General features: G+C 52.2%; 1 long non-coding RNA gene across 1 annotated transcript; it reads right to left on the minus strand.

Moving 5' to 3' along the window:
- Window positions 1-840: 840 nt before the first annotated feature.
- LOC133754860 (uncharacterized) lies at window positions 841-4,372 on the minus strand. The gene is made up of 2 exons (XR_009865309.1): window positions 2,085-4,372; window positions 841-1,999 (listed from the first exon to the last, which is right to left on the minus strand). It is a non-coding gene; the product is annotated as an uncharacterized LOC133754860 (long non-coding RNA).
- Window positions 4,373-9,921: the final 5,549 nt, after the last annotated feature.

The following is a 9,921-nucleotide window of genomic DNA, read 5'->3' on the forward strand; positions in this document are numbered from 1 at the left end:
CGATGACGGCCAGTCGCAGCCCGGGGTGGCGAGCAGGGGAAGCAGGGAGCCGCCCGCTCGCGCCACAGCCCCGGGGACGCGCAGGACAGACCACGCGCGCCCCCGCCCAGCCCCGGCCGACAAGGCAAACACGGAGAGTGACACGGAAGGCACGCGCACGCACGGGCGCGCGCGCCGGCCCCAAACACGAACGAGCGACGGACCGCCAGCCCGGCCCGGCGGGACCCTCCCCCAACACGGAGGGGGGAGGCGCGGGCCGCGGCCGTTAGGGCCGAAAGAGCAGCGCCCCGGTCCCCACCGCGGGGACCGGCAGACCCACCAGCACGCCTACGCTTCCCCCCCCAACAGAAGGGGCAAACGGGGCGCACGGGTGGAGCACGCCACCCAACGCACTCAGCACAGGAGGGACGGCGGCCAGGGGGTAACGGTACCCCATCAGAAGGCACGCCCCTCTCGGATCGCTAGAGAAGGCTTTCCTCACCGAAGGTGGGCCACACCCCCACTCCAACTGCCCCCTCCCCGCCGGGCCGGCAGGAGGCAAACCGAGGGAGCACCACCCGAGGCCACGCAATCGGGGCGGGGGGGGGGGGGTCTGCGGTATAGGTAAAGAAATGGCACTTTGAGCATCCGCGGCCAGGGCCAGGGCAGGCTGGGCGCATTACCAATCCCATTCGCCACAGCCCTTCCCAGCCCCCGCACTCGTCCAGCCGGGCCGGACCACGCCGCGACCGCTCGACACACCTGGCACACACCACCCCACAGGGGGTGGCAAGCACGCAGGCATGCGCCCGCCAAGCCGATACCCCCCACACACGTGGGGACGGCACGACACCGGCAGCCTCCCTCCAGCGAGGCGAAGCACGCACGGGTCTCCCCTTCTCTTACCGCCTCGACCCCCCCAACACTCCCAAGGGGCACAGGCAGCAGCCAGAGGCAGCCACAGCAGCGACACCCGGGAGAGGGCACTGGGGGGACAGGAGCAACACCACCACTCGGCTTCAGGCACCTGAGGCACAACCTGGACCGCTCCAGGGGCACCGCACAGGCTCGCGTGGAGTCAAGGCTCCACAGCCACAGCCCACGACAGGGCGACAGCGAGGGATGCCCGCCACGTCACAGGACCCCAGCACCCCCCCGCGCGCAAAAGCACGGGGACAGCAGAGGTCGGGCCGGTTTCCGCACCCCTGCTACCCACACACCACCCACGGGTGGGGAAGGCAGAACGAGGGGCCCGCAGGCCAGAACGAGAGGCTCGGCAGCGTTCGCCATGAACGGCCGTCCCTCATCTGGAGCAGCTTAGGTCCGGCCCAGGAGAGCACCACAGCACCACATCGGTCACAGTCAGCTCGGAGTTTTAACACGTGGAGTGAGGGCGGGGGGCACGACCCGGCAAGGACAGCCACCAGTGGGGCCCGCTGCAGCCTCGCCGGCCCCCGCCTCCCACTGCAGGCGGTAGACAACCCCAGCGGAGAACGCCTGACACGCACACGTGTGGCATGAAGCCACCCCTCATCGAGGTCCTTTCAGTCAGAGGGTTGTCACAACCACCAGGCGATCGGCTCACCAGCGGCAAGGAGCGCACGCGGGTAGAGGACCCGACGCCCGCCTCACCCCCACCGCCCTCGGGCACCATAGGCCGGAGGTGGCATCACCGTCGCGGGACAACCGGGACGAACGCACACAAGCCACCGCGCGAGCCCAAGCAGGTGGCTCTCAGAAAGGAGCACGGTCGAGCACCAGCCCACTGGAAGCCCACTTTGTCCCCGTGTCCCCAACGCACGTCCGGAGTCCCCTCTCTCTGGCGACAGTCACCAGAGAACAGCGTGTCAGCACTTACCTGCAGGTCCAAAACCACAACTCCAAGTATAAAAATGTCCACGCGAGAGGGCACGGGGCTGATGCACTGGACACAGCCACCTCTGAGCTTGGGGACCCGGTCACTTGTCCCCAAAATGCCACCCATCTCTGTTAGAGCACACTCCTCTGCCACCTGGTCGACCTGGGGTGGGGGAGGGGGAATAGGGACATGAGCATGCCACCCGCCACCCGCCACCCGCCACCCGCCACCTACATCCTTAACTCACACACACACGGGCTCCAGTAGACTGGCCTCTGGCCCTCAAAAGGCAACCCAGGGGCCGGCGCCGTGGCTCAATAGGCTAATCCTCCACCTTGGGGCGCCGGCACACCGGGTTATAGTCCCGGTCGGGGCGCCGGATTCTGTCCCGGTTGCCCCTCTTCCAGGCCAGCTCTCTGCTGTGGCCCGGGAGTGCAGTGGAGGATGGCCCAAGTGCTTGGGCCCTGCACCCCATGGGAGACCAGAAGGAAGCACCTGGCTCCTGCCTTCGGATCAGCGTGGTGCGCCGGCCGCAGCGCACTGGCCGTGGCAGCCATTGGAGGGTGAACCAATGGCAACGGAGGACCTTTCTCTCTGTCTCTCTCTCTCACTGTCCGCTCTGCCTGTCAAAGGGGAAAAAAAAAAAAAAAAAAGCGACCTTCGATCACTCCCTGAAGGGGGACTTTGGGGAAAAAAACAAAACAAAACAAAACAAAACAAAAAAACAAAACAGTCCAGACCTTCCTTAGTGGCAAGTAGCAAGTAATTAGGGTTAGGCCCAAGTGCAGAAGGACTTCGAAGAAAGAAGAAAGAAAAAAAAAAAAAAAAAAAAAAGGAAAAACAAAGTCCCAGGCCAAGGCACCCTTCCCTCTGCCGCCCACAGATCGACATCTCCGGTCGGTCTCTGCAGTTGGTGGCAGTGGTGGCAGCAGCACTACCAGTACGTAGTGTGACAGGGTGTGCTGGTCTACCCGCCAACAGTAGCGCCACCCCAGTCTAGCCACGTTCAGGCGCGAGGCGACGCCCGCCTCCCTCCACAGCCTCCGCCTGCTCACTTGCCATCCTCCAGGCCCAATCTCCGACCAATACATCAGGCCCCCAGGTCCCAGCAGGGCAGGGACAGTCCTTCCTGCAGCTTAGGGACTTTGTCACACTCTGTCTCGGGCTCCTCGGCCACTTGTCATCCCTTGCCGGCTCCGGAGCCCGCGACAGCCATATCAAGGCGGCCACCAGGTGGAGTCCAACAACCGACACCGAGGAACCAAGGGACAGCCAGCTGGATGCATCCAGGCGGCAGGGGGACGCTCAGAACGTGTTTCTCGGCTGCCCGGGGGCAGAGAGTGTGTGGAGGGGGTCGGGGGCAGGTGTCTGCATAACCACAAAGGCTGTGGGGCATAGGTGCCCACACAGCCGAGGGTTGGGACTCAGCAGGCTGGAAATCTCAGAGCATGAAGTGCCTCCCAAAGACAGGTCTGGCCTCACCTGGCTCCGGGAGTCAGCCTGTCAGACCCCCAGGGAGGGGGTCTTCGTCTTCTCTTGGCTCACGGGGTGTGTGTGGGGAGGGAGAGGGGGGCATCGGGAAGGAGGCTCATCCTCTGGCAGCACACCATCTGTGGCAGAGGCCATCCATGGGCTTCACTATTGCCTGGGATACACTCCACAGATCACTATTTACACAGAAGTTTTAAAAAACGGGGGGGGGGGGGCGAGGGGGGAGTGGAGTGGAGTGGAGTGTGTCATATTCTTATTTTTTGTATCTGTGAACTACATCGAACCTCTTCTCTTTGTATTGATATCACATTCACATAAGAATTGATGAGAATCGTGTTGCACTCAGGACCGTGCGTTCTTCCCAGTGACCCTGGGAATCTAAAGACTTCTTTAAAAAGTCCACTTGGCCACCCAAAGGTGAAGGAAGGAAAGGAAAGGAGGAAGAAAAGACAAGAGAGTGGCAGAGAGAATTAAAAAGAGGGGAAAACATTGAAAGAACACGAGAGAGAGAGAGAGAGAGAGAGAGAGAGAGAGAGAGAGAGAGAGAAATTGGAGTAAGAAGAAAAAAAAAGGAGGACGAACAGAAAGACAAAAACTAAGAAGAGAGAAAGAAAACGTAAAAAATGGGGAAAAGAAGGAATGGAAGTTTAGAAAGAAAACCGTGAGGACACGAGGACACGACAAAGAGAGGAAACACATGAGGGAAGGTGGGAGACAAAAATGAAACCAAAATAAGGAAGAGAGGAGAGAGCATGAAGATTTAAAAAGACGAGAGAGAAAGAGACAGAGAGACAGAGACAGAGACAGAGAGAGAGAAGGCAAGCAAGTGGGAAGAAAAAATAAGAAAGGGCAAAGAATATCAAGTCAAAGGGGGAGTGAGAAATAAAGTCGTGAGAAAGAGAAAGAAGCTAGAAGGAGACGGACAGACACACGGACGAGCGGGGAACAGCACGAGAGCAAGAGACAACAGGGAATAAACTGAGAAAGAGAACATAAAAGAAGGAAGGAAGGAAGGAAGGAAGGAAGGAAGGAAGGAAGGAAGGAAGGAAGGAAGGAAGAGAAGAAAGAAAGAAAGAAAGAAAGAAAGAAAGAAAGAAAGAAAGAAAGAAAGAGAAAGAAAGACGCCAACGGTGACCCACAGGGGACTCAGATCACCCAGGGTGGCGCCCAAGGACCCAAGAGCCGACCCCCAGTCACAGCCCGCTCCCCGCCCCCGGCCAGCTCCCCACCCTTCTCGCGGCAGCGCGGCGGCAGCGGCGGCGGCGGCGGCGGCGGCGGCGGCGCCCCAGCCCAGAGAAAAATGCCCCCCCCCCCGCCGCCCACCCCACAGCAGAAAGCTCGCCTGTGCTCCACACCGCGCATGTGCTAAACAGGCCCCCAACCACTGCGCAGCCTCCACCCCGAAGCCTCGCGATACTCAGGACACTGTTTAGTCGCCAGCGCCATTTTGGCTTTCACCGGCCACCGTGCCCGATCTGATACTGTGGTCGCTAGGTGGCGCGCGAGTATCGCCGTAGAGAGCTTTGGTTCTCTCGGCGGGGGTGGGTGGGGAGGAAGGGGGGGATGAAGGGCAGGACAGGGCAGAGGAGGCCGAGGGAGGAAGGTGAATGGGGAATGACACTGGGTCCCAGGCCCGTGAGTCAGCTCCAGATTCTCTCTCTCTCTCTCTCTCTCTCACACACACACACACACACACACACCCTTGGGCCACGTTTCTCCAGGCCTGGCTCTCCAGAAATCTCATCCAATGATGAGCGGGAGGGCCTCCCGTTAGCTGGTAGCTGGGCCAGACAGGAACACAGGCACACACTCACACTCACACTCTCACTTTCTTCAATGCAATCACTGTCTCCAGCCGGGACGGCCCGCCCTCCCTCCCTAGGTAGTACTGTTATAAAGGATGGCCCAGTATCTCCTCGATGTGTGTCTCCTTCCACCACCAGGGTGGAAGCACAACAAACCTGCCCGGCTTTCTATGTTTCTTGGAGAGATACATTGATTTATGCAATTTTTCTTTCTTTTTTTATGTGAAATGCAGTGACAAAGAGAAGGATAGAGAGAGGGGGGAGAGAGGAGAGGTAGGAGAGGTGGTGGGGGAGAGAGAGAGAGGGAGAGAGGGAGAGAGGGAGAGAGGGAGAGAGGGAGAGAGGGAGAGAGGGAGAGAGGGAGAGAGAGAGAGAGAGAGAGAGAGAGAGATCTTCCATCCACTCATTCATTTCCCAAATGCCCACAGCAGCTGAGGCTGGGCTAGGCCAAAGCCAGCAGCCAGGAACTCCATCTGGGTCACCATTGTGGGTGACGAGGACACAACTACTTGGCCCATCTTCCGCTGACGTTGTCTTTAACCTGTTGTGCCACAACGCTGCCTAGCTCCCACTAGCTAGCTTTAAATTTCTGTCTTTTAGCCGGCACCACGGCTCAATAGGCTCAATAGGCCAGGAGAAGCACCTGGCTCCTGCCTTCAGACCAGCGCGGTGCGCCAGCCAGCGCGGTGGCCATTGGAGGGTGTGCCGGCCTTTAAAACTGAAGGAGAAAAAAGTTTTCCAAGACAAAAGTGAGAGAATTCATAAGCACAAGATGAGCCTTGAGAAAGTCTCTACTGATCAACCAATGGAAAGTGTTAATTCTTATCTAAATAAATTCTAAACAGACATTGCATGGATAAATTAAAAAAATCAAGCCCCACTGTATGTTGTTTACAAGAAACTCACATCAGAAGATACACACAGAATGAAAGTGAAGGGCTGGAAGAAAGTTTACCAGGCAAATGGAAACAAAATATTAGTGGGAATTGCTACACTCATATCAGGTAAAACATGCTTTAAATAAAAACTGTAATCAATGATAAATAAGGACATTACTTATTAATATAAGGACTGATTAGAAAGAGATATAACACTCATACACCCAAACATTCAACACAAGACCAGAGCCCCCCCACACACACACTCAACACAAGACCACCTAGATATACACAGAAAATATTATTAGACTGATATATTCTCCAATACGGTAATAGGGTGGATTTGAACATCCCACAGTCATCAATTGAAGGACTGATCAAAATGATCATTTAGGAAAGCAACAAAAAGGTACATTAAAGTTGAATTGTACTATTGAGCAAATCAACCTACAAGATATACACAGTACATTTCATGCAACAGCTACAGAATATACATTCTTCTCATCAGCACATCGGACATTTCCTAGGATAGACGATATATTAGGATAGAAAGCAAGTCTCAGTAAATTTAAAGATTGAAACCATAGTGCAAAACTACTCAGCCAATGATGGAGTGAGGCTAGAAATAAAAAAGAACAATAGTATTCTTAAAATTACGAGAAAATTAAATAGCACCATGGCTCAATAGGCTCAATAGGCCAAGAGAAGCACCTGGCTCCTGCCTTCAGACCAGCGCGGTGCGCCAGCCAGCGCGGTGGCCATTGGAGGGTGAACCAATGGCAAAGGAAGACCTTTCTGTCTCTCTCTCTCTCTCTCTCTCTCTCTCACTGTCCACTCTGCCTGTCGAAAAGAAAAAAGAAAAAAAATAAGAAAAAAAATTCTTTTTTTTTTTTTTTTGGACAGGCAGAGTTAGACAGTGAGAGAGAGAGAGAGAGAGAGAGAGAGAAAGGTCTTCCTTCCGTTGGTTCACACCCCCCCCCCCAAATGGCCGCTACGGCCAGCGTGCTGCACCAATCCAAAGCCAGGAGCCAGGTGCTTCTCCTGGTCTCCCTTACGGGTGCAGGGCCCAAGCACTTGGGCCATCCTCCACTGCACTCCTGGGCCACAGCAGAGAGCTGGACTGGAAGAGGAGCAACCGGGACAGAATCCAGTGCCCCGACCGGGACTAGGACCCAGGGTGCCAGCGCCGCAGGCAGAGGATTAGCCTAGTGAGCCATGGCACCGGCCAGTGACTCTTAATAGCAATAACTCTTCAGCCTTAAGAATACCATAGGCCAATGTCTGGTGGTTTTGTGGAGGGAGAAAACTCCATGCCTGGTTGTCATCAATTTGGACAGGATTTGGTAATACATTTCACTTTGGCATTTCTCTCTCATTTTTTATTTTTAGGTTTTATTTATTTATTTGAGAAGTAGAGTTACAGAGAGAGGAAGAGACAAAGAGAAAGGCTTCCATTCACTGATTTGCTCCCCATGTGGCCACAATAGCTGGAGTTATGCCAATGCAAAGCCAGGAGCCAGGAGCTTCTTCCAGGTTTCTCCAATGAGTGCATTGGCCCAAGGAATTGGACCATCTCCCATTGCTTTCCCAGGCCATAGTAGAGAGCTGGATTAGAAGAGAAGCACCTGGGACTAGAATCAGTGCCCATATGGGATACTGGCACTGTATGAAGAGGATTAACCTACTGTGCCACAGGGCCAGCTCACCTTGGCATTTCAAAACATATCCTGGTGCAGACCAACATTAATCACAGAGTCTTATTAGAGTCCACAGAGAAGTCCCTAATGTCTTGCTGTAAAAATAGATAAAAACTATGAAAAAGAAAATCAAGAACTCTTAATGCCAGAGTATACAATGAAAATAACACCTCCCCCCCCAAAAAATCAATGCAAGGGTTGCAAAGCTGTGCGCATTACTAACCTCTAAAAATTCCCTAAGAAAGGAACCAGTGCTAGGGTGTGATGGGTTAAACCATAGTCTGTGAGGCAAGCATCCCATATGTGTGCCAGTTCAAGTTCTGATTGCTCCACTTCTGAACCAGCTCCATGCAAATGCACCTGGAAAAGCAGAAGATGACACAAGGGATTGGGCCCCTGCCACCTATTTGGGAGACCCAAATGAAGCTCTTGGCTACTGGCTGCAGACTGACTCAGCCCTGGCTGTTGTAGCTATTTGAGGACTGAAGCAGTTGCAGAATGCACATTCTTTTAATTATTGCATGGAACAGTCTATAGAATAGGTCACACATAACACCATAAAATATCTCAATAAATTCAAAAATATTAAAATCATAAAGGTATCTTTTCTGACTACAATAAAATGAATCTAGGAATTAGCAACATAAGAAATTCTTGAAAATCTACAAATACATGGAGACTGAACAAAATGCCCCTGAATAAATAGTGCATATAAAAGAAATCAAAAGGGGAATAAAAAAATTCCTGGAAATGAATGAAGATGACAAGAAAACACATCAAAACTTATGAGATACAGCAAAAGCAGTGTTAAGAGAGAAGTTCATAGCAATTAGGGCCTACATCAAGAAATTGGAAAGGCATCAAACAAATGATCTCACAATGCATCTCAAGGACCAAGAAAAACAAGAACAAATCAAACCCAAAATTGTTAGGAGAACAAAATAATAAAAATTGCAGAAGAAATAAAAAATTGAACTGTGGCAAACCATACAAAATATCAGTGGAATGGGTAGTTGGCTTTTTGGAAAAATAAAGAAAATTGAAAAATCATTGGCCCAACTAATAAAAAAAAAACCCTCAGATTAACAATTGCATAATATAACATGATTATATTTAAAAAGATTTTATTTATTTTATTTGAGAGTTAGAGTTATAGAGAGAGGGAGAGACATAGAGAAAGGTCTTCCATCTGCTGGTTCACTCTCCAAATGGCCACAATGGCAACTATTGGGCTGATATAAATCCAAGAACCAGGAACTTATCCCAGGTCTCCCACATAGGTGCAGCAGCCCAAGTACTCGGGTCATCTTCTACTGCTTTCCTAGGCCATAAGCAGCAAACTGGATCCTAGGAGGAGTAGCCAGGACATGAACCAGTGCCCATATGGATGCTGGCATAGCAGGTAGAATCAGTCTACTACATCAAAGCACCAGCTCCATGGTCATCTTAATAGATATAGAGAAAATATTTGATAAAATATAGCATCCTTTCATGATAAAGAACCTTAAACAAATTGTGTATAGAAAGAACATTTTTGTTGTTGTTGTTGTTGACAGGCAGAGTGGATAGTGAGAGAGAGAGACAGAGAGAAAGGTCTTCCTTTTTGCCGTTGGTTCACCCTCCAATGGCCGCTGCAGCCGGCGCATTGCGCTGATCCAAAGCCAGGAGCCAGGTGTTTCTCCTGGTCTCCCATGTGGGTGCAGGGCCCAAGGACTTGGGCCATCCTCCACTGCCTTCCCGGGCCATAGCAGACAGCTGGCCTGGAAGAGGGGCAACCGGGATAGAATCCGGCGCCCCAACCGGGACTAGAACCCGGTGTGCCGGCGCCGAGAAAGAACATTTTTTTAAAGCTTTTATTTAATGAATATAAATTTCCAAAGTACAGCTTATGGATTACAATGGCTTCCCCCACCCACCCATAACTTCCCTCCCACCCGCAACCCTCCCCTTTCCCACTCTCTCTCCCCTTCTATTCACATCAAGATTCATTTTCAATTCTCTTTATATACAGAAAATCAGTTTAGTATATATAAAGTAGATTTCAATGGTTTGCCCTCACATAGCAACACTAAGTGAAAAATACTGTTGGAGTACTAGTTATAGCATTAAATCACAGTGTACAGCACATTAATGTCAGAGATCCTACATGATATTTTTTTAAAAATTTGATTAATTTTCTATGTAATTTCCAATTTAACACCAAGTTTGTTTGC

The sequence above is a fragment of the Lepus europaeus genome, unplaced genomic scaffold, assembly GCF_033115175.1.
Source record: "Lepus europaeus isolate LE1 unplaced genomic scaffold, mLepTim1.pri SCAFFOLD_29, whole genome shotgun sequence".
Lineage (NCBI taxonomy): Eukaryota > Metazoa > Chordata > Mammalia > Lagomorpha > Leporidae > Lepus > Lepus europaeus.